General features: G+C 38.5%; 1 protein-coding gene across 3 annotated transcripts in view; it reads left to right on the top strand.

Annotated features, from left to right (window-relative positions):
- The window catches only part of BMPR1B (bone morphogenetic protein receptor type 1B), a 272,876-nt gene that overhangs the window by 68,631 nt on the left and 180,590 nt on the right, over positions 1–23,655 (top strand). Inside the window, exon 1 of one of the 3 annotated variants that reach the window (XM_042467527.1) lies at positions 2,676–2,758. The exons of 1 other annotated variant lie outside the window; for it this stretch is intronic. The gene's annotated coding sequence lies outside the window, so the exon portion shown is untranslated. Of the gene's footprint in view, positions 1–2,675; positions 2,759–23,655 lie in introns of those variants that run through there. One more of the 3 variants, XM_042467531.1, reaches the window with a different exon arrangement.

Raw genomic sequence — 23,655 nt, 5'->3', positions numbered from 1 at the left:
TGGCTAAGACTTGAAACGTTTACAGTCCAACAACATCTAGAGGAAATAACAATGATATTCCTGCCCTGAACTGCTGGCTTCCAGTAGCCAAGAACCTGACAGTTCTTGCTGACAGTTTTAGATTATGGGTGGGAATATCTTTCCAGATGTGGTTGAAATTTGACTCCCAGTGTTCCTCAACATTGACTATACTGACAAGGGCTGCTGGAAGGTACAGTCCACCAGCATCCATAGAGACACACAATTCTCATTCCTCTTCTAGATGGTACAGTCAACCCTCACTGTGGGAACACTGAGGAAGAAACAGGAAATCAGTGTGATGCGGCAGCTAAAAAGGCCAATGCAATTTTAGGCTGCATCAATAGAAGTATAGTGTCTAGATCAAGGGAAGTAATAGTGCCACTGTATTCTGCTTTGGTCAGGCCTCACCTGGAATACACTGTCCAGTTCTGGGCACCACAATTCAAAAAGGATGTTGAAAAACTGGAGCGTGTCCAAAGGAGGGGTGACTAAAATGGCGAAGGTTCTGGAAACCATGCCCTATGAGGAATGACTTAGGGAGCTGGGGATGTTTAGCCTGGAGAAGAGGTTATATGGTAGCCCTATTTAAATATTTGAAGGGATGTCATATTGAGGAGGGAGCAAGCTTGTTTTCTGCTGCTCCAGAGAACAGGACCCAGAACAATGGATGCAAGCTACAGGAAAAGAGATTCCTCCTCAACATTAGGAGGAACTTCCTGACAGTAAGGGCTGTTCGACAGTGGAACACACTCCCTCGGAGAGTGGTGGAGTCTCCTTTTTTGGAGGTCTTTAAACAGAGGCTGGATGGCCATCTGTCAGGGATGCTTTGATTGAGAGTTCCTGCATGGCAGAAGATTGGACTGGATGGCCCTTGTGGTCTCTGCCAACTCTATGATTCCAACTGCATGGTATCTGGGACAAGACCAGTAGCATGGACCTCATAATGTTGAAGACCCTTTGACATGTGAAACAGACCTAACTCTTTCCAGAATTTCATGGCTAGCTTTATTTGTACTTACCTTCCATAGCTGGAAGATGTTAAATTCTGAAACAGTTGTTGGACTGGCACATGTCTTGGACCCTTCCTTTACCTTGGTAAAAAGTAGCATCAAGTCTGAATGATAAAAATCTTGTACACAGAATCTCTCTGAACCTCCTTAATTACCATACATAATTTAATAAGTATAAACCTGGTTCAAGATTAAGGTTCATAATATGGGATTAGAGGTCCTTATTTAAAGATAGTCACTCTCTGCATGTAAAAAGTGGTCAGGTGAGAAATGGAAGAAGAATGTAGAGGGTGTTCAGATGAGGTATAGATGAGAATAAGTAGTGAGCATGCATCTGTGTGCATGCATGGATGATGCATGGATGGCCTTGCTGATTCCTGGTAGGGACTTTTAATGGTGTGCTGTCTTGTTAACTTTTATCTTTGAATGAGGTTTAGATAGTTTTAATTATATAGACTGTTTCTGCTCCAGAGACTAGAATACAGAACAATGGATGCAAGCTACAGAAAAAGAGATTCCACCTCAACATTAGGAGGATCTTCCTGACCATAAGAGCTGTTCAACAGTGAAACACACTCCCTTGGAGAGTGGTGGAGTCTCTTTCTTTGGAGAACTTTAAACAGAGGATGGATGACCATCTGTCAGGGTTGTTTTGATGGTGATTTTGTGCATGACTCTTGTGGCCTCTTCCAATGGAATCTATGAAATACACACAGACACTAATGTTTTGTATGTATTTTGATCTGCATTGGTTTCATTATTTTTAAAGCTGCCTTGATACTCAATATTAGGGAAAAGGTAGGATGATGAGGATAATGATCATGTTGTTAGTGTTGTTTTTGCTCTTGCCAGGGAGACCCTCAGACCAAAGAAAAGAAAAGTAACACCCCCCACTCTCTTCCTGCTATGCAGGAACCAAGGGCTTATGTGTGTGCATAGTGTATAGTTGCAAACATAGGAATTCCTTTAGTTATTCGGTGCAGTTAAACATAATTAAAACCTAAACTTTATCTGTGACTCTTATTGATTATACAAAAGCTACTCCAGGAACCATTTTGGCTGAGCAATCGAATAAAAGTTTTTTTCTTGCAAGTAAAATTAATACCTTTTCTTTTATATTAATTGAAATAATTGTGGTATATTTAAAATATTTACTTATTTTATTTCTTACTCTTATAATAGGCAAAGCTGATTTTACATGTTGTGGTTGCAGCTGTTAGAATGCTGGAAAGCACCAGCTGGAAAAATGTAAGAGTTTTCTGTTTTGCTTCTTCTATGAATACAGGGCCGTATGGCCATCAGGAGCTCCGGCTGCTGCAGTACCTTGTGATGCTCTTTTGTGTGCATCTTGGAGATGACTTTCTCAGCCTTGGGTTTGCATTATATCATGCCACAGTGTGGCTGTTCTAAAAATTGAAGAAACCTGAGAAGGAGATAGCACTTTCTTGCATGTAACAGATGGTTACTGTTTAAATGCACGCATAACAAAGTCCTTACCTCACTTACAGAGGGGGTTGTGGAGGAGAAGGAGGTGAGAGGTGAAAAGGGGGAGGCAAAGGATGAAAAATCAGAAAAGTTGATTGGAGAAAATTGTATATATACATATATATCCTCCTTAATCACAGTCATATGGGAATCTTGTTTAAGCAAGCTGGAATGGGAAGAAGCTATGGCTGTTCAAAAGTATAAGTGTGTGTTGGAGTTTTTCAAGTAAGCTGCACTGTCTGGTAAGAGTTTGCATTTGTGTGTGTGTGCATGCTGTTTCTGCTTTAATGAATAGAGTCTTTCCAAAGCTGCCAAACCTGTAGCAAATGTGGTCAAGGGATTTATTATGAAAAGCACCAAACTTGGCGTGGAGGGAATTGTGTATAACGAGGAGCGTGCTGGAAACTCAGACCTGAGAGGTGACAAATGCTGCAAGTATTCTATTTCTGACGACACTGAAAGAGGTTTTATGTAGAGTAATGCTTGTATGTCAAGGCGTTATAGCTAACGAGTGGCTTCATACAGCAGCATGGTTTCTCCTTTCAATGTGAAGAACAGAGGTTTCTCATTTGAGTATTCATTCCTCCCCCTCTTTAAAAGCCAAGTGCAAGAGTGATAACTCCCACTTCAAATACTGTAAGTAAATGTTTAAGAGCTGTTTTGGGTCTGCTTTCTGAGCACACCCACATAGTAACAAAGGATCACTGCAGAGTAAGATGCATTGTTAAGATGATGTTTTCATATATTTATAGTGGAAATTTAAATAGAAAAACTAAAAGATGTATCTTAAATTTTGAGCATGCATTTTAGTTAAGCCTGCCTTTTAAAAGCATGGATTTTAAAGATATGTTAGATGTTTTCTGTGTGCATGATTTCTTCTATTCATTATTGGTATCTATGTTAGTACAAGCAATACCATAGTAACCAGTAAAACAAACATAAAGTAACTGGTTGCCTTCTGCCTTTTCCACTACTTGTCTTCAAAGAGTATTTATAGAACCCCAATTGATCTGGCTAATATATCCTCTTTGTACCACACCAAAGAAGTGATCTGCATACTCTCTTTTGAGGTTAGTGTTATATTTATTAAGTGACCTCCATAGGCAGCCCTGACCCTCAAAGTACAAATGCAAGCATTGGAAGTATTTTGTGGCAGGTACTAGAACTTCATCACTGGACCTTTCTGATTTTTAAAATATTGTGGGTAGCCTCTCACCTGTGTGAATTTATTTTGTTTACTAGCTTTTTATGACATGTAAGAAAGATGACTGGTCACACACCTGCAGGTGAAATTACTTCAGCCATAGTTAAGAAAACTGCACTGTTGCCCTCCGGAGAACACATCAGAGTGGGATTTAATTAATTAATTAATTAATTAATCTTTTACCTTTCCCCCAACATGTGAGCCATGTTAGCTCACCTCAGGGTTTAAAACAACACAAAAATGTATTTGATATAAAAGTTAAAGAAACATTTTTCATTAACATTCTGTTAAATCAGAACAGATTAAAAACATGTTTGTTGTTGTTGTGTACTCTGAACTCGTTTCCAACTATCAGCTATCAGTATGCTGATGACACCCAAATACATTTCTCCATGCCTTCAAAAACAGCCTTAGCTAAGGCTATTGTGTCTCCTCTGAATGAATGCCGGAGGAGGTAATAGGCTGAATGAAGAAAAATAAATTGAACTGAATCCAGACAAGACAGAGGTTCCTACTGTCAAAGGTCCTAACCTGGGTTTGGAGGTGTGTCAACTAGTCCTGAATACAGTGATACCCCCCTGAAAGACTGTGTTTGAAGTTTGGGAGTGTGTCTAGATCCATAGCTCCAAATGACAACTCAGATAGATACAATGACCAGGAGTGCTTCAGCTGATATGCCAACTGTGCCCCTACGCAGAGCTGGAGGACCTAAAGATAGTAATGCAGGTGCTAGTAACCTTGAGGCTGGACTTCAGCAATGCACTGTATATTGGGCTACCTCTATACCAAGTTCAGAAACTTCAGATAATCTCAAAGGTGGTAGTCAGGTTGATTGCTGGGACATCCAGGAGCTTTCATATTACACCAATATTAAAACCACTCCATTGGCTGTCTGTTAGTTTCCTGGCAAGGTACAAAGTGTTGGTTATTACTTTAAAGCCATATGTGGTTTGGGTCCAGGTCATGTAGAGGATTGCTTCCTCCCATACAATCTGCCCTGTACATACAGGTGTCCTTGTGGACATTTACTCCAGTCTGCCAGTACTCGGTTGGCAACTGTCAGCTAGAGGACTTTTTCTTCACTGTGGAATGACCTGCCGGGAGAGATTTGACAGCTGAATATGCTGTGAAAACGCACAGGCCAAATAAAGCAGCTTCTGGCCACTTTGAGGCCATAGCATTTAGATTGTGGATGCCCTCACAGTGGCCAGAAGCTGTGCCAAGGCCGCACTCTAGTCCAAAGGGCAGGATTAAAAAGGAGTCATTTTGAATCAACTCCTGGCTGGTGTGGCCTGGGAAAGCGGCGGCAGCTCACTTTGGAAGTGGGTCGTGCGGTTGCTGCAGTTCCAGTGCAATTGCGGCTCCTACAGGGCCATCTGTTTCACCACAAGTCTAAAGTATGGCCTGTAGCAAGTGTGAAATACATACTAATTGGGATAGAGCCTTGGTCATCATGTAGCTCTGGATGTTGGTGTACTTTGTTGTTGTTAGCTGCCCTCAAGTTGACCTCAACTCATTGTGATTCATGTATGAGACATCTCCAGGCCTTGCTATCCTCCATTGCTCTGCTTAGGTCTTCTAGATTCAGGCCTGTGAACTCTCTAATTGAGTCTATCCATCTGGAATGAGATCTTCCTCTCTTTCTACTGCCTTCAATGTTTCCTCGCATTATTGTCTTTTCTAATGAGTCATGCCTTCTCATGATGTGGCCAAAAAATGACAGCCTCAATTTAATCATCTTGGCTTCCAGGAAGAGTTCAGGCTTGATCTGTTCAAGAACCTATTTGTTTGTCATTTTGGCCATCCACGGCATCCTCAGCGCTCTTCTCCAGCACCACATCTCAAATGATTTTCTTCTCATCAGCTTTCCCCATTGTCCAGCTCTCATATCTGTACATGATGATGGGGAAAACAATGGATTGGACAATTCCAACTTCAGTGCTCTGTTGTATATCTTTACTCTTTATGATCTTGTCATGTTTTCTCATCACTGTTTTCCCATTCCTAGTTTTCTTATTTCTTGAGTGCAGTGTTTTCCATCTATATATCTTAATACTACATCAAATCTTTATATATTAAATTTCATTTTTTTGCTAGCAAGCTTCTGCACCATTATTTGGAAGTAAGCCCCATTGAACTCAAGAGAACTATATGCTTAAACAAACAAACAAAACAAGCTTCATTTATATACCGCTTCATACCGCCTAAGCAGTGTCTAAGCGGATAACAACTGTAAGCTTAGAATTAAGATGCTCAAGGATTAAGTACAAGTTTTACATAATCTTTATTGAATCTGTATTATTTCAGATTTTGTAAACGACTTTGGTCTAGAAATGCTTGAAGTACAAATTTTGTTTTGTTAACCATTATAACCTTGGATATTACAATGCTAATGCAGACTGGTCAAATTAAAAACTGCTGCTGGGCAACATTGCACAGCCAGTTAATTTCCTTGCTGTCTGTCAAGTGGGTTCTAATATTTTAGTAGCTTGGAGCAAGTACTTCCTGGTACTGCTGTTCAGTGATGCACCAACACAATTCATCTTGAAATATTTGGCACACAATTACAAAGCGATCTGTATAAATGTCAGAGTTAGGTCAATATTAGATTTTGTAGTACCTTTGAGAGTAACTGAGAGAAAGGAATAAGTTGCATAAGCTTTCATAGATTGGATCTACTTCATCAGTCTACAAAACTTATGCTACATAAGTTTTTTCTCTCACTCCCAGACATGCTTGCATAGTGACCCAGACTAACACAGCTGAGTCCTTCAATGTAGATCTCTTAACTGCACTTAAATCTGTACATGCTGTCTCTTCTGAAAAGGCAAACTGGATTGTTGAAATGTATAGGCCTTTATGAAAACATAGGAAAAGTGCAGTTCTTCCAACATTTGAAAAAGAGATGAAGTAACAACAATTTTTCTCTTTATCTCTTTTCTCACTGTTTTTATGGGTTTTTCAGGCTATGTGTTCTGGAAGAGCTTATTCGTGATGCTTTGCCAGCATCTGTGGCTGCCATTTTATCTGAAGATGCCAGCCACAGATGCTGGCAAATGTCAGGAATAAACTCTTCCAGAAGACGGCCACATAGACTGAAAAACCCATAGAAAACTATGGATGCTGGGTGTGAAAGCCTTTGACGACATTTTCCCCACTCTTTGCTGCAATGTCTCTTTAAATATAGTGTGTAGTGTGACTGCATTGCACAGTGCACTTCCCTATGAGGTGGGGCCAAGTAATGTGAGGCCAGTATCAGCAATGATCAAACATATTTTCAGGGTTCTTGAAGAACCTAAAAAGAGTGAAAACTAAAAATAAATAAACTAATGACAATGGAATGATTATTCAGACCAGGGGATAGCAGCTCTGCCTTATTATACCTTATTAAAAAAAAACAAAACAGAATTACAAATACTATGAGTTGTAGAGGTGGCTGTCAGTTGGAATAGCTTTAAGAGTGGATCAGATGAATTTATAGAAGATACAAAAGACACCAGATCCTGTCTAATCATGAAAGGTAATCAGGGTCAGCCCTGGTTAGTACTTGAATGGGAGATTGCCAGCGAATACCACTGTAAACATATCTCAGAGGAAGACATTGACAAACTCACCTCTTGAATATTCTTTGCCCAAGAAAATATATGAAATTTATGGGGTTGCCATAAGTTGACAGATGAATTGAAGGTGTTCCCCTTACACATGAGTGTACACACAGACAGATCTACCAGTAAATACTGAATGTTTTGGCTGTATCCTTTCTTTAGGATTGAAAGTGATATGCTTCTTAGCACCAGTTTATGGTGATCCTATGAACAAGAGACATGGTGAGTCAGTGGTTAAGACGGCGACTCTGATGATTGCAAGCTTGGCAGGGTGGCAGTTCGAGACCCAAGCACCATGTTTGAGACACAAGCACTCCCATCACTAATCCAGCTTTTGCCAACCTAGCAGTTCAAAAGCAAGTAGATAAATAGGTACCACTTTGGTGGGAAGGTAACAGCATTCTGTGTAGTCGTGCTGGCCACATGACCACGGAAGTAATCTTTGACAATGCTGGCTCCCTTGGTTTAGTAATGGAGATGAACACTGCCTCCTAGTTGGACATGACTAGACAATCTTGTTGAAGGGGAAACCTTTACCTTTACTGTATGAATAAGAGACATCCCAAAGCCCCAGCTATCAACAGCCTGCTCAGGTCTTGAAAACTCAGGGCTGTGGCTTCTTTTATTAAATCAGTTCATGTGCAACATTTCTTGTCATTACAGCTGTAGCGGTTTTTGTTGTTATTATTATTAAAAGTAACACTATCACAATTCTAAAATATGTTTGTTTTTAGTAGCTTTTTTGAAAAAAAAAATGTTAATGTCTTATAAGCCTCTGGCTATTGCTACAAAACCTTTGTCTTCATTGTTATGTCAGTATGCACAACAGAATGTAAAGCATAACACAAAACAGTACTTTCTCTTCCACCATTTAGTGGGGGCAACTTTAAATGCAGTGATATCTTAGTTAAGGAAATTAATTGCAAAAAGCTACATGTTTGAAGATGTTGTGGGAGAACATCTGTTTATTTCCCTTGGCATTACTTGAATGATTAATGTCTGGTTAAAAAGCACAGAACAAATATGTGTTACTAGTTTAAGTCAGTGGTCTGCCAGGGCATATCAGCGTGAGCAACATCAGTAATATCAACTTATTTGTTAGTTAGTAAACTGTCTTTGCAGAATTCTTACAGAACCATCACACAGAAATACATCTATTTGTTATCTGGACTATAGAAGTTTAATATGTTTTGCATAGCCATGGCCATGTTTGCTGGGGCATTCTGAGAATTAATACAGGAAAGAGGCATTTCCCAGGCATTCTTTTCAGGTGTTTTCTCCCTCCCCTCTTAAATTCTACTTTTAGTTGATTGATTGTATGAATTGTCTGCAAAAAATAATATTTAATAAATTGTATAAACCCCCGGAGAAACATTTTTTCAGAGGTCACATTACTACTTGGTAATACACCTGCATCATTCTTTTTAAAATGAGGTTCTTCCCATCACTTACTGAATTGAATTATGCTGAAAAACATCTGTCTGGCCTCTGGGGTTAGACGTAGCACTGAAACATTTGTCAGGTATGTCCCATATGTCAGTAGTGAAGCCTGGATGAAGCCATATGCAAAACTCATTGAGTCTAGACATGTGCAGTAAACCCTCTGGTGCACTTAACCTCATGATGAGCAGGCTTACAGTGGAAAAACCAGGGAAACATGGGTCCCAGGGGATAGGGAGAAAAGTTGAATGAAACAGCAGGCTCTGAATCATTTTAGAGAGGTCCAAGTGCATAATGGCCAATCTGCTTGATTAAGAAAATAACAAGCTATCCAAAAGGTTGGAATATCCTTGGTTGATATTTATTCCACAAAGGCAGGTGTTTGCAAAAATTACCATGATCAAAATAACTGATTGAGGTTCTCCAGGTGTAGTAGCTGTCACTTTTTCCTTTGCCCAGAATAATGTAAGGGTCTTTCCCCCATTTCCTCCACAGCTGTCAGAGTAGTTTGTGTTTGGTTCCTTCTCCAGCGGTTTCACATCTGAATAGATTATATAGTCAGATCTGCTTGCCTTCATGTACCTTCTTACCATTCTCTAGGCTTAGCCTATATTAAAGTAGACCATTATCTACTTCTGTAAAAATAATTTACAGAACTTGTATTTTTGGACTACAGCTCCCAGCAAGCATGACCACTGGCCTGGGAATTCTGACAAATGTGGGACAAAAGAGTAACTTTTCCAGTCTCTGCATAATGTAGTGCAGGAGGGATCCTTTTGGTCCCAAGGGATGTTTGTGACACTGGTGGGAATTGAGGTCTACATACATCCATGCAAACACATGTCCCATGGTTGCTGGTACAAGTAGAGAGCCTTCTTCCACCCCCTTTCCCAACATGGAAAGTAAACTTGTATAAGGATCAGAAGGAGAGGGGTGACTAGAAGGGGTGTGGGGGGGGGGGGGGCTTTCCTTCCCTGAGGGATTTTTCAGCATACCTGTCTTTCCTCAAAGGAGGTGGGGTGGCAGAGAGTGATCTGTTAAATTGGCAGGAAATTGGCAAGAACGAGAATTTGGTACTGAGGGAGTCAGGTCACCTGTGGGGAGAGGTGCACTAATGGCTTTCAGTTTTTACATTTCTTCTGTAATGCTTTATATGGCCTCCAAAAGGGGAATCCAAATAGTAGAAAAAGCTTGGGAAAACAAGTCTATGCTTGTCACATTAGTGCAGAGTTTTATAGTACAACTGCATATTGTTCTGATTGGGAGGTAGGAGTACCAGACTCTCTTTCTGGTATATTAGATTGCTTTATCTGCTGAGGTGTTGTGGAATGTCCATTAAAAATCCAAATATTCCATGAACAAAGATCAGAACAAAATGTTCACTATACCTTTTTTGAAGCTGATAATTCTAAGTGGGACTGTGATTAAATCTCACACGGATCGTATAGAAGAAGTAGCTGTGTGAAGCAGGCTAAGAATTAGAAAATAAAAAACACGTTACAAAGGGCAGGCAAATCTAAGTGGTGCAAGAATAGAAATAAACTGAGAGCAGAGAACATTTGGCTTTCTAAATATTTTAGATTTCAGCTCCTAGTAACACCAGTCAGCATGGTAAATTGTGAAGAGTTATGGAAGTTGTAATACGAAAAATTAGTGATGCAAAAGCTTCCCTATCCCTGGAGTAGATAGTAGGTAGGGCAGCTTTGTATGGCCATTCAGTTTGTAAGTGGTTCCAGAGTGTCTGTTTGGAGTCAGTAATAGGCTAGATTATTAAAACTAATACTCAGTTATCATAGGATGGAAGTACATATGATAGGAAGTATCCAAGTTTTTAATTATCTTGTGAACCTCAGTGTCTTAGGTCTCTTTCACATCACACAATCCTAGCACTTTGATACCACTTTAACTGCTATGCTGCCATCCTGTAGAATCATGGGATTTGTAGTTTTGTGAAGTAACAACAGGATTTGATCTTTAATGTTATTTTGGCTTGTGAGTAGGTGGGTAACCCTTATGACTGGAAGCACCTGTTTATACCAGTACTATAGAGTACTTACTAGAGTACCAGTACTTATAGAGACTCCAGGCATGGGTGAACTTTTTGTTGTTGTTAGCAACTCTTGAGTTGATCTCAATCCATGGCGACCCTGTGGATGACACAGCTCCAAGACTCCCTGTCCTCACTAGTCAGCTCATTTCCTGGAAATTCATACCCGTGAACTCTTTTAAGGAGCCCTGGTGGTGCACTGGTTAAATGCCGGTACTGCAGCCACTCTGTCACAAACCATAAATTGTGAATTCAATCCCAGCCAGGAGCTCCAGGTTTGACTGAGCCTGGCATCATTCTGAGGTTGCTAAAATGAATACTCAGTTTGTTGGGGCAATTAGCTTATACATTATAAACCGCTTAAGGAGTGCTTAAGTGCACTGATAAGCGATATAGAAATGTACTTGTTATTGCTATTGCCATTTATAGAGTCCATCCATTTAGCATGAGGCTTTCCACTCTTTCTGCTTGCCTTCACCTTTACTACCATTATTGTTTTTTTCCAATGAGTCATGTCTTCTCATGATGTTGCCAAAATGCGACATCAGAGAGATTTCTAGTTTCATCTGTTCTAGGACCCATTTGTTTGACCTTTTTGGCTGTCCATGGTATCCTCAGCACTCTTCTCCAGCACCACATCTTGAATGAACTGATTTTATTCCTATCCATTTTTTTAACTAACCAGCTCTCACATCCATACTTGGTAACAGGGAACACAATGGCTTGTACAATTCTAACTTGTATAGCTTTACATTTTAGGATCTTTTCTAGTTCTTTCATAGTTGCCCTCCCTTTTCTTAGTCTTCTTATAATTACTTGAATACAGTTTTATTTGGAAGAAATGTGAAAAAAAGCATGCATCCAAGAATAACTCAGTCTAACATCCAGCATTCAGAAAAGGAAATATGAAAGGGGATAGTGGGGATCGAGGGTTGTTTTGAGGGTGATATCTACCTGTCTGGAAGACTGGTCCATGGAAAGCAGGGGTGGCCCAGATGGGAGTCTGAGAGAAACAGTCACACAGCACAACTAGGGAGACAACTGTGTACTGGGCATACTGTTTGCCAGGTAGACTGTATACCAGGTGGACTGTATGCAAAGAGGCTAGGGGTTTCTACCCATGTTAATACTTTAGAACTAGCGCCAAGCTAAATGTGGTTTCATGAGAAACAAAGACTTCATAAACCTTTGGAAGGACTGAAAAGGGTATTCCCAAATAGGGGATTGTTTTGATATTCAGAAGATGAAAAAGGGTCAGTTGGATTGATGGTAGCATAATGACAGAGTCTGGGATACCCAAAAAGTGTGGACAGGAAAGGTACTTGGAACACATTGGGGAATAAAGGGGGAATGGGGTCTTGTTTGATCTGTTGGTGAGAACTCATCATTCGCTTTCCATTTTGGCAGGAAATGTAGAGAGTGAGGGAAGGATTGCATTTGTTTCATCCGTTGTATGTTTCTCACCTGAGCCACTGATAATTCACTGCTATTTAAGTAGACAATAAAGACATATTTCCTTAATTAATGAATCATAATCCAGAGTAATACTTTGAAAAAAGGGTATCCCTGAACTTTGTATGAACAGAATCGTGATATTTTTTTTTAAAAAAAAACCATGTTTAAACATGGGATTTTTTTCATGTCCCTGGGGCTAGAACATGTTAGACAACTCTGGACTTGGAGAATAATGTAATGGAACATCAAAGAAAATCTTGACTTAAGATCACTATTTTTACAACAATCATGAATATTTATGTCTACTACTCATAACAAAAATAAGTGAATTGTACATAATATCTGACTTTCTCTGTGTTTAGGAAGCCTGTTTATATTATATTTTTAATCCGTAGTAAGTGTGTAATTTTGGCCAAGCAAAACTGAGATCTTTGTCAGTGATATAGAACATTTAGGCTGAAAAACATTGTGAAAAATATTGTAAAAAATATTGTGTATGTGGGAGCTAACTAACATTCCCAAACTGAGCCCCATTAAAATAAATAGCCTCATATATAGCAGATATGATCTAATTCCACTGCTGGGAATTTTGTGATAGCCCCACAGAAGAAGCACTTGTGACCTCACCATGATGTGTGAAAAACTTTAACCAGCTTTCTTATGGCATTGGAGATTTAAATGGAATTAAACACTCCTTCTCCTCTAACCTTCAATTGGGAAGCAGTTGATTGAGATGCTCATTCACTTTCTGCATTACCAACTCTGTTTCAAATTAAATAGCTATCTTACATTTGTGTTAGTCCCACTTCCTTCAGGATATTGATGCAGAATTAGCCCCATTTCCTTTAGAATATTGCCTAAGGAATTAGCAATTTGATGATTACAGTGATATGCTTTGCTGGATTGACTTCTGATGACCAAGCCAAGAAGAAGTCATGCTAAATTAAGCTTAGTTGGAAACTACTCCATCTGGAGCCTGTCCTTTGAACTGTACTCAGGCATATTACAGAGCTTGCTCTCAGGTTAACTTAATGTTCACACCACTGGCAGTTATGCAAATACATGGGCACTGGCAACTATCACAGAAATTGGCTATAAAACCCCCTGCTCTCTATGTTTTCTTCTTATTCACTCTGTGCTGGTTTATTTGTACAAAATAATCAGCCAAGAGGAAAATATAAAGCAAAAGCTTTACCAGCTACCTTTAAAAGTACATTTTGGATTAAAATCGTGGATTGATTTGAATGATCCGCAAGTGGTTTGGATATTAGACCGGGAGTGCTGGAGTCTAGTTTTTGACTTCCTACTCAGCCATAGAAACTGTGTGGATGACCTAGTGCCACTGGGTGACCTTGAGAAAATCACACTCTTTCAGCCTTAGAGGAAGGTTGTGGCAGGCCTCCTCTGAACAAATCTTGCCACGCAAACTCTATGATCAGATTTCCATAAGGTGGAGTCGACTTGAAAGAACATAATTACAATAGCAGAGAAAACATTTAAACAGTTGAAGAAACTATAATAAAATCACATTGAAAGAGAGCCAGCATGGTGTTGTGGTTTGAGTATTGGACTATTACTGTGGAGACCAGGGTTTGAATATCTGCTCAGCCATGGAAACCCATTGGGTGACCCTGGGCAAGTCACATTCTCTCAGCTGCAACAGAAGACCTCCTCTGAACAAATCTTGTCAAGAAAACCCCATGGCCTTAGGGTTGCCAGAAGTCAGAAATGCCTTGATGGCATACCACCACAACAATAACATTGAAACAGTAAAATGTTATTTAAAAGGTAAAAACACAGGAAGGAAGGAAAAGAAAGCAAAGCATAAAACCATTAAAAGTTATTTTGTCAACAGCCACTCTATTGGTGAAAAACTGATACAATAATAAGAAAAGACCTTTGTCTGGAAATGAAAGACAAATAGGTGGGGACAAGTCTAGCCTTCCTTGGTAGGGAGTTCCACAGTTTAGGAACAGTCCTCTCTTACATTGCACCAAGTGTGCCTCTGAGGGTGGCAGGACTGAAAGACCTTCCTTAAAGAGAAACCATGCAGCTTTGTATTAGGTGATATGGTCTTTCTTATTGATTTTTAGTTAATATTGTGAATTAATTAAATATTTTTTCCAATTTGCCACATTTTATGCTGTGTACATGATTTTCTGATTTATATTTTTATACAGTGCTATTTATGTACATTTAGTAGAGGTGATTTGATACCAGAAATTTTTGGAGCAGCTGCAAAACAGAAGAGGGTTTTACTTTTAAGTTTCAGTGTCTTTGAGGTGGTTGTGAATTGGCCTGAAAAGATAGAGCTGAAGAGAGAGAAAAAACAAATAAACTACCAAGTGATGAACATTTGTATGAACAGGATGTTTTGAAATGTTTGATATGCAAGGATTTGTTACTGAACTAATTAAACATTTCTACCTGAGCTACTTTTGCAGAAATAAAAATCTGACCCATTGGGTATACTGGACTAAAGCCAAGGCCAGCCTGGTGGTTTCTACATCAGTGGCATGATGAATCTATTCAGTAATTAATCATAGCATTTCAAACATTGGCCGAATTTTAATTCTGTTTACACAAATGTTCATCACTTGGTAGTTTATTTCTATTTCTGTCTCTTCAGCTCTGTCTTTTCAGGCCAACTCATAACTACCTCAAAGATATTGACACTATAATCTATACCATATTTTATTCTAGACTTTAAAGAAGTTGTCCGAGGTGCTGACCTCTAACATCCAAATTTAAAACTCTCCTTTAATGCTTGGAATAAGAGAGGATTCATAGCACTACTGATGCGAAAGCATCCAGCCACTCCAGCTGACACATTTCATTTATCATTGCCTTTTAATCATCTTGACTAATCTTGTGTCACTTGTGATAGTTTTGTGTTTTTACGTAACATCAGTTTGCTGTGTGTGTTTGGGAATAATAACAGTATTTATTTTATTTCATTTCATTTTAAAGCTTTATGATTGCTCAGATGAAACTCACCTGAATGGAAGTGTTTTTACTAGTCACCAAAATGACAGTGCAGACATGTCACTCATTTATAATGATCCACAAATGATCCATAAAAACCCAAGGTAGTCATGTTAGCCCATAAGAAAACAACAGAATCCACGGTTGGGCAATAATGCTTTTCTTTGTACCAACCGAAATATCATAAAAATGCACAAGTTTTCAAATTATTCAGAAGTGTTTATCAGGCTAGCTACTAGAGGAAGCAGGGGATACAAAAATCAGTCCATGAGGGCTATAGTTAGATTTCATAAGACTCAGTTTCAAGATGAAGACTACAGGCTGAATTAATAAGTTCCCCAGTTTTCTAGTTAAGAAAATTACAAACAGTTTTCTCAATTAGTTGCTCACTCTGTCTCTCGTTTAAAGGATTCCATATCTAATTATTCTTAGGTACTCAATACCCAATGTATTTGAAATTCATTTGTACTCTTAGGTGTAATAGCAAGTAAATTAGGATTATCAATTTATTTTAACTTTAGAGATGAAATCACAAAACCAAATGCTTAGGAAAACCACCCCTTTTTGTTACAAGAAATTGGAGTTATAACAAATGAATACTAGAATAAAGAATCAATCATTTTATTAAATCTCTTGACTGCTGCAGTAACAGCTAAAGTAATCAACAGTTGCTACTTCAAGGTAAATATTTAGATATGGAAATGTGAATACAGAAATATAAATTGAATATTACACATACTTGCTTTTAGAAGGAGAAAAGACAGTTTTTTGTCAGGGCAATTAGCTAATATGATATTGACTGTCTGGAAATGCTTAACACCTTTGAGAATGGTAAGATTGGTATTACATTGCCTGAAACCAAAGGCACTTTTGTAGAATTAGTTTGCTTTTCCTTCACAGATTAACACTTAGTACCGATGGGCTGAATGTCAAAGAAAAGGAGCTTGCAAACGTATATTTTCCTCTTATTTGTTTTTGTTAGCCTCAAAACAGCTGCTGTGTGTGTATGGAGCAGAATGCCAGAGAAAAAAAGGCAACATTTTAAATTAACTAATCCATTTGAAGGCTTTGGGGATTACTCTGTCTGCTTTTTTTTAACCACCTAAATATAAAGTTTTTTTGTAGACACCAGGAGGATTGTTCAAGTTATAAATACTGAGACTCCAGGGCTTTTCCGAATTTCTTTTCAGGAATGTCCTAAACAGTGATTTTCACAGTGAGTGCCTGATGCAAATACAATTAAGTGTGTGGATTTGGGTGTCTTATTCTATGTTATAGGCAGACTCCTGAACTAGAAGAGAGGCGTCATTTGGATTTGTAGGGCAACTTCTTGCTTGAAAAGAGGTGTGGCCAGGTGATCCAGAAGTTCTGGGCTCATGATCAGTATGTGTTCATTTCCAAAAACCATCTCTTGCAGTTAAAAGTACACGTATCAGCTGAATGCCCTGTCTCAAGCAAAGAGACAGCAAAGAGAACCAAATTTATTCCAAAGTGGGTGGCGGTGGGACAGGTAAAGCACTGTTTATGAGTCTGATTGGAAAGGAACTGAAGGAACATTGAAATGATTGCTTCCAGCGTCTTGCTATAAAATGATAGCACAGACCACATGTGTGACAAATATGGCAATAGTTTTCTCCAGGCTCTGTAATAAAACCTGTAATTCTTATTATTCAGAACGCAAGAGCCTGTCTCCTTGTGTAATCAGAAGTATAGGCATAGAAATAGCCTAACCCAACCTGGAGGTGTATACCATGGGTCTCCAAGCCCATCCTGACCAGCCCCATAGCATTGGCAGATGTTCTTTGTTCCCTTGGCTCTTGATAGCATGGAAAGTGCGCCAGACTTTCCAGCACACGTTGTTTCCTCTCAAACTATTCTGAAGAATAGTTTATGGGACAGCTGAGTCCTTCTTTTTCCAGGGGCAGGTTCTGTTTTTGTTATTAAAGAAAATAAACTTTGCCAATACAACTGTGATTCAAAGTCCCCACATTCAGGTGTTGCATTTAAGCTAGCACGAAGTGCAAGAAATAACCAAAAGGGGATACCTTCCTGAAGCAGTCCTTGACATCACGAGTGCCATGCTTGTTAAACTAAGGAACGTAATTTTAAAGGGCAATTCGGGACAAGAGGATCCAAGAAGTGCAGTATGGAAACCTAGAATAATTACCCAGTTGGGCCAAGTGGCATGAAGCTGTGGATGGAATTTCCCCATGAATTGCTTCCTGTACTTCCACATTTGTTATTGAAGTTTGTATTATGTAGCCCTGAAGGTAATAAAGAGGATAAATTTAATTGAAATATTTTAGTTCCTTTGTTCTTTATTTGCAAGCTAAAGGACTAACATTTTAATTTTAAGCACACTTAATTGGCCACACATTGTAGGCAGATATTTTAACATGTCATTTCATACATTCACCTTGATTAATCATGCAAAAAAATTAAAAAGTGCACAAAGAAGACAATCCCGGAATATGGGAGATAAGCCATGTATTTATTTTCTACTGAAAGCTGCTGATCATGTGTAGCATCAGGAGATATGTTTCCTACTTCAGGCTTGATTTGTCTGATAACATGAGAATGGGAATTGGGAAACTAATTATGTGGTATTTACTCATGAACACTAATGCTCTATATCTAAATACCCTATAGTCACCAGATCCTCTCTGCTTTTGGAGGTCAAGCAGGTTAAGACCTGGTTAGTACTTGGATGGGAGACTAACAATAAATACCAAGTACTGTAGGCTAAATTTCAAAGGAAAGAACTGGCAAAATGGACTCTGACTTTTTTGGACCTATGATCACCATAAGTCAATAGGCAAATTGCAGGCACACAGGCATGCATGCGTGTGTACATGCAAGCACGCACACACAGAGACAGACATTATAGCTCAAAATTTCTCACTATGATGCTTTCAAATCTTCTTCTAAACTTGGAGCCTTGTATTCTAAAGGTATGGGTTAAAAAACCAACAACCACCCTTCCAAACCACTAGTTCGCTCAAACTACATAGAATTTTTGATAACTGGCATACATACTCATGTCTTAAGAATTATCTAAACAATTTGTGATCCAACAATTTGAGCAATCCCTGCTGTGTATCTTACCAGTCGTTGCGAAGTAGCCCATGAAAACTTGTGTGGAAATAAATTGATTAAAGGTGCCCCTTCCTACCTGTCATGCCTCCAGAGCATCTTTGATGCTCTTGAGACATATATTTAGTTAAGATTATATTAGCTTTTCTATGTATTACTTTAGAAGGGGAAATAGAGATCTACAACTTTAAGAAAGACAAGGATTGTGGGAAATCCCAGGGTCTTAAACTGTCTTGCTCTAGCTAGTTTCAGGTGTGTAGTAAGATTTCAGCCAAGTCAGACCTGGAGAGAGTATTTTCCTTTGACAAAGATAAGTCCACAAAAGAAGAAAGATAGCCCTCAGAAGAAGAAAGCTAAAATCCACCAAGAAGAAAGAGCAAGGTATTTAAGAAGAACTATTGAGAAAAAGGAGATCAATTTCATGTTTTGGGTTTATAACCAGTAAAGCTTTTGAAAACTTAAGAAATTTGAGGACAAGTCTTTTGTTCAGGCTGTGTTCCCGGGAGCCAGAGGCCTTACTACACCCAAAGTCCATAACATCGCTCTTGGGACAAAACACTACCCTTTTTAGGATGCAAAGTTACTGTCACTGAAAATTGCTTTAATATCAGCTCCTTCAGACTACAGTTATTATTTTATTTTATCTGTGTGTGTGTGTGTGTGTGTGTGTGTATATATATATATATATATATATATATATATATTCCAGAATTCTAGGACTCTAGGCTACATAAGGTGAAAAAAGTACAATGAAAACACAGGAGGTTTTGTTAAATAAATAAATTATACCCTTTAAACACATATGAATTGATGGTTTAAAAGCACATCAAATAAAATAATAATGATTAATATATAATTTTTGGTTAAGAAATATAACATCCACCTATCATTATATGTAATTCAGGAAATGTGACATGGTTGTGTATCTGCATATGGCTTTATTATACATATTTATCTTGGAGAATTACCAGGTAAGTCACACACTCTCAGCCCAGAATGCTCCATGATAGGTTCATCTTAGGGTTGCTGTAAGTGGTAAATGATTTGAAGGCACACAACAACAAATGTATCCAATAATGTGGGTCTTCCCCATATAGCAGAGGTGTGCAGTAATAGTCCACGATGCAGCTTTAAGACATGAGTATATATTTGTTTAATCAGTTTTTAAATTGTTCTTTTCTGATTTCTGATGGAAAAAACACACACTTAAAATTCAAAATCCATTTGGCCAGATACCCTGCAATGCCATTGTAAATATATAAAAATGATGAATTATTGCATTACATGCCTAGCCAAAAGATTACTGGTCTGTCTTAGAATTTAAGACAAATAAAGGAAATTCACTAAGGGACTGTTTCCTATTCTCCTGCTGCAGCTAATAGTATTTTCCAAAATGGTCATAGTTGGGGAGTAGAAGGATTCTGGATAAAGGGGATATTGCCGCTGATTGTGAACAGCTTCCCAAATTTTCCTTTGGTGAACTTTTAAAAATGAACACCTTGGAGTAGTAAAGAGAGTTCTGTGATTCCCATGGCATATGTGTGACAAACTGCTTTTGAAATTAAAAGGATTTTAAAAGGTAGTTTTTTAAATATATATAATTGGAATGGGGGAAATGGTACTCAGTTGTTCAGAGAAAAAGTCAGTGGTTCCTTGGCTCACCGTATACTCCTTTGCATTACTAAAAAATGTTATTTGGATAATAACCTAGATAAAGAAATTCAGACTATTTTACATGTTAATACATCATATATTGCCTTATCTCTTCATGTTACAAATCTGAGATGAGAGCTTCGAGAAAGAGAAGGAGAAAATATGGACGTAGGAAACATAGTGGGAATGCTTTGAAGCAGTCTTAATTAGTGAGATTGGCTATCTGCCATATTTCATTAAAATGGGGGGGGGGCCTTATTTTAACGCAAAGGCAATCGGGTATTTTCCAAGCATATAGATATCAGATTCTAGCGTCAAAATTTCTGCATATTATTTTTTTAACTTTTAATTAGTCAAGGAATGTAAGCTAGAATCTGACCTCAGAGTGACCTCCTTGCTTGTAATACTGTGTAATCAGTTACACAAAGGACTACAATGGCTTCAAATCTTTTCCTTGGTAGTTATTTAATTGGGAAGTGTTTTGCTCATTGAAGCGTTTGACATGTGAGGTGGAAGACATCAACTCTGGTGGTACGAGGACTCTGGGTATCAAAGGAATTTTTGTTAATGCCCAAAGAGGGCCTCATGCCACGACAAATGTTGTAATAGGACCGAGATATTTCTTCCTTCATGCTGGGTAGTCATGTCTGAAAAGTTCAGTCTCTCGTTTAATGAAGGAACAATAAGATGGGCACATGCAGCTGGAGATGTTTGTTTTGTTTGGCTGGGGATTAGGGTACTTACACTCCATCTTTTCAAAAATGAAGGCAAATAAAGTGCTGTACAGTAAACCAATAGAATAATAACACTGAAAGGATCTGTGAATGTCTGTTGATTGACCTATGCAGAAGTTGCTCTCATCTTTCTTTCATTCTGGCCACAGAGAATTAGAAACCTCACATTACATGCTTGTGTGGCACTCATAATCTGGTAATATCTATGATATCCTTTCCTCCAAATATGTGGGTTGCCCATGCTAGCAGGTTGTCTTCTGCAATGTGACTGATAAAGTTCCCTTGTGGTACAGGTGTGATCACCTCTGCAAGGACATACTCTCGGGTGCTTAGTTGGGTGTTAAAAGGCTGAAGAGAAACCCAGTAGAATTGTATCCTAATGATGCTACTGGATCTTGCTCTAAGCAGCAAACATCCCATGTTTGCTCACAAGAAATATGAAATCAAAGAGAACATATGAAGAATCTGAAACATATTTAGATAATCTGGAAGCATTTTAGCAAAGGAGTAGCAAATACCCCACATTTAATAACTAGTATGGTTGAGAGGCAGCCTGCTTTAGTGGTCTGAGTATTGGACTATGACTCTGGAGATCAAGGTTGGATTTTCTGCTCAGCCATAAAAAAACGACTGGGCAAGTCATACATCCTCAGTCCCAGAAAAGCCTTTGATAGTTTTGCTTTAGGGTTTTCATCAGCTTTAGGGTTTCCATAAGTCAGAAGCAACTTGAAGGTACTTAACAATGACAACAGTTTGGAAGTGTGGCTTGTAGTTGCCAAAGCCTCTTCCCTGATTGGACTCTGAGACAGTTGCTAATAATTTGTACATAGCGGTGGTGGGAAGTTATAATTGGATTCAGAAAGCGGATAATAATGTCTCGAACAGCAAGTATAAAGGAAATTGATGTGTATTTAAGAGGTAATTAACTGAGGAGAAACTTGGCTGGAACATTGACGCTCACACTCCTCTACTTGTGAAATGCTTTTTAAAAAGGTGTCTATAATGTGTCCAAGGCCTTTAATTTTTAATACTCTTTGGGAGCTTGTGACTTTTTCTGCTTTACAATCATTGTTTATCCTGTATCCTGATGCAGATGGTTTCCATAAAATGCAAGTCAAAGTCTGTATTGTATATATTGATCCTAGGTATGCAGTGTATAATTCCATGCGACAGCCAGCCCTCTTTATGGATATTTTTTGTCCATAGACTCAAGCATCCATGGCTTGAACATATTTTAAAAATATAGAAATTCCAAAAAGCAAACCTGATTTTGCAATTTTATACAAGGGATATCATTTTGTTATGCCATTGTATTTAATGGGACTTAAGCACCCACAGGTTTGGTATTCATGGGGGTCCTGGAACCAAACCCCAGCAGATGTCAAGCATGCACTGTATATATTTTGGGGGTAGTTTCAGATACTAGATAAGTGGTCTTGCAGGACACCTATAGAGATAAGCCAGAGTTTTGTGAAAACGTTTGAATGGTCTTGATTTCTGGATATGCATATAAAAATTACACTTATGTACATGTTTCATTGATGAACCCCCCTCCTGCCATACTCTATTTAGTAGAATGTATTTTAATCCTAGAAATTCATTGAGTTTTGTTTAGGACTGAAGTTGTAGCATTCAGTAATTTGTAATATTTGACAGAACTGCTTTGTTCTTTTAATAGAAATGCATCCATAGCAAGATCTCAGTAAAGAAACAAAGGGTTTGTTCCTAGTGTGGGTTTCCAGTAGTTTTGAGTGTGTTTGAATTGAAATCAAGAGAAGGACAGGTCACCCATGATATGGAATGACTTCTTCATATATAAACAACCTGAACTGTTTCCCACAATTAAATTATCAGATGATATTCAGGCCTATCTGTAATTGTTTATTCTCATAGCACTGTCCTCTTGCATATAGCCATAGTTTTATTTGAAAAGTGGATTTTCTGAAAGGTCTACAGTATCACAAAAATGCAGGATTTGGTACAATACATTCATTATTATATGGCTGAAAAACATTACCACGTAGTGAAACTGTATGAACATTGATTGATTTGTACTGCTAATAACTGCTTTCATTTTAGATATGTACAAGTCTTATAGAGACAATGATTATTTAGGATATGCAGTCCCCTCCCCAGTCCTGTATTTATCTGAATCAGCAAGCACTTTTTTAGGTTGCATATTAAATTATAATGCAAATATAAACTGAAACACTGAATTAAATAGAAAACAAATTAAGGGGTTGTTCAGATGCAGGGTGGAAACCACAGTTAATAACAGACCCCAAGAAGTATAGATTACAATGTATCCCTTTCAGTACTGACATCTTGTGATTCAGTATTTGATTCTTACGCCCGCCTGCCTGCCTTCTCTCTTCAGGCATGCAGATATTACTGACTTTGGTCCAACACACACTGCAGAAATAATCCACTTCAAGACCGCTTTAATTCCCCTGGCTCATTGCTAGGGAATCTTGGGAACTGTAGTTTAGTGAGACATTTAGCCTTCTCTATCAGAGAAGGATGAGCCAGGGCAGTTAAAGCAGTCTCAAACTGTATTATTTCTGCAGTATGTTTTGGACCTTTGTCTCTCTCATACACACACAAATATATTTCACTTTGAGCTTTCAGCCCAAGCAAAAACCATGCTCTCTCCCCCTCAACTATTGATAGGAATAAGAAGGAATTAGAATCAGATGTGAAGATGGTGGCTTAATAACTCGATTAGTTAATTGACACTGTATTAATGGTGAGTTTCAGACGTTCCAAATGTGCCATGCTGGCGGCATACTAGGGTTAAGGGACTGCGAGGCAACTGCATGGTCCCTAACCCTAGTATAGTGTGGCGCCATAACAATGGCACTGCCCCATGTATATGGGTTCCGCCATTATTATGTGATGGACGCATAGTGTCCATATGTCGTGC

This window comes from Sceloporus undulatus, chromosome 5, assembly GCF_019175285.1.
Source record: "Sceloporus undulatus isolate JIND9_A2432 ecotype Alabama chromosome 5, SceUnd_v1.1, whole genome shotgun sequence".
Classification (NCBI taxonomy): domain Eukaryota; kingdom Metazoa; phylum Chordata; class Lepidosauria; order Squamata; family Phrynosomatidae; genus Sceloporus; species Sceloporus undulatus.
The sequence above is the reverse complement of the archived record's forward strand: the minus strand, read 5'-3'. Positions and strand labels throughout refer to the sequence as shown.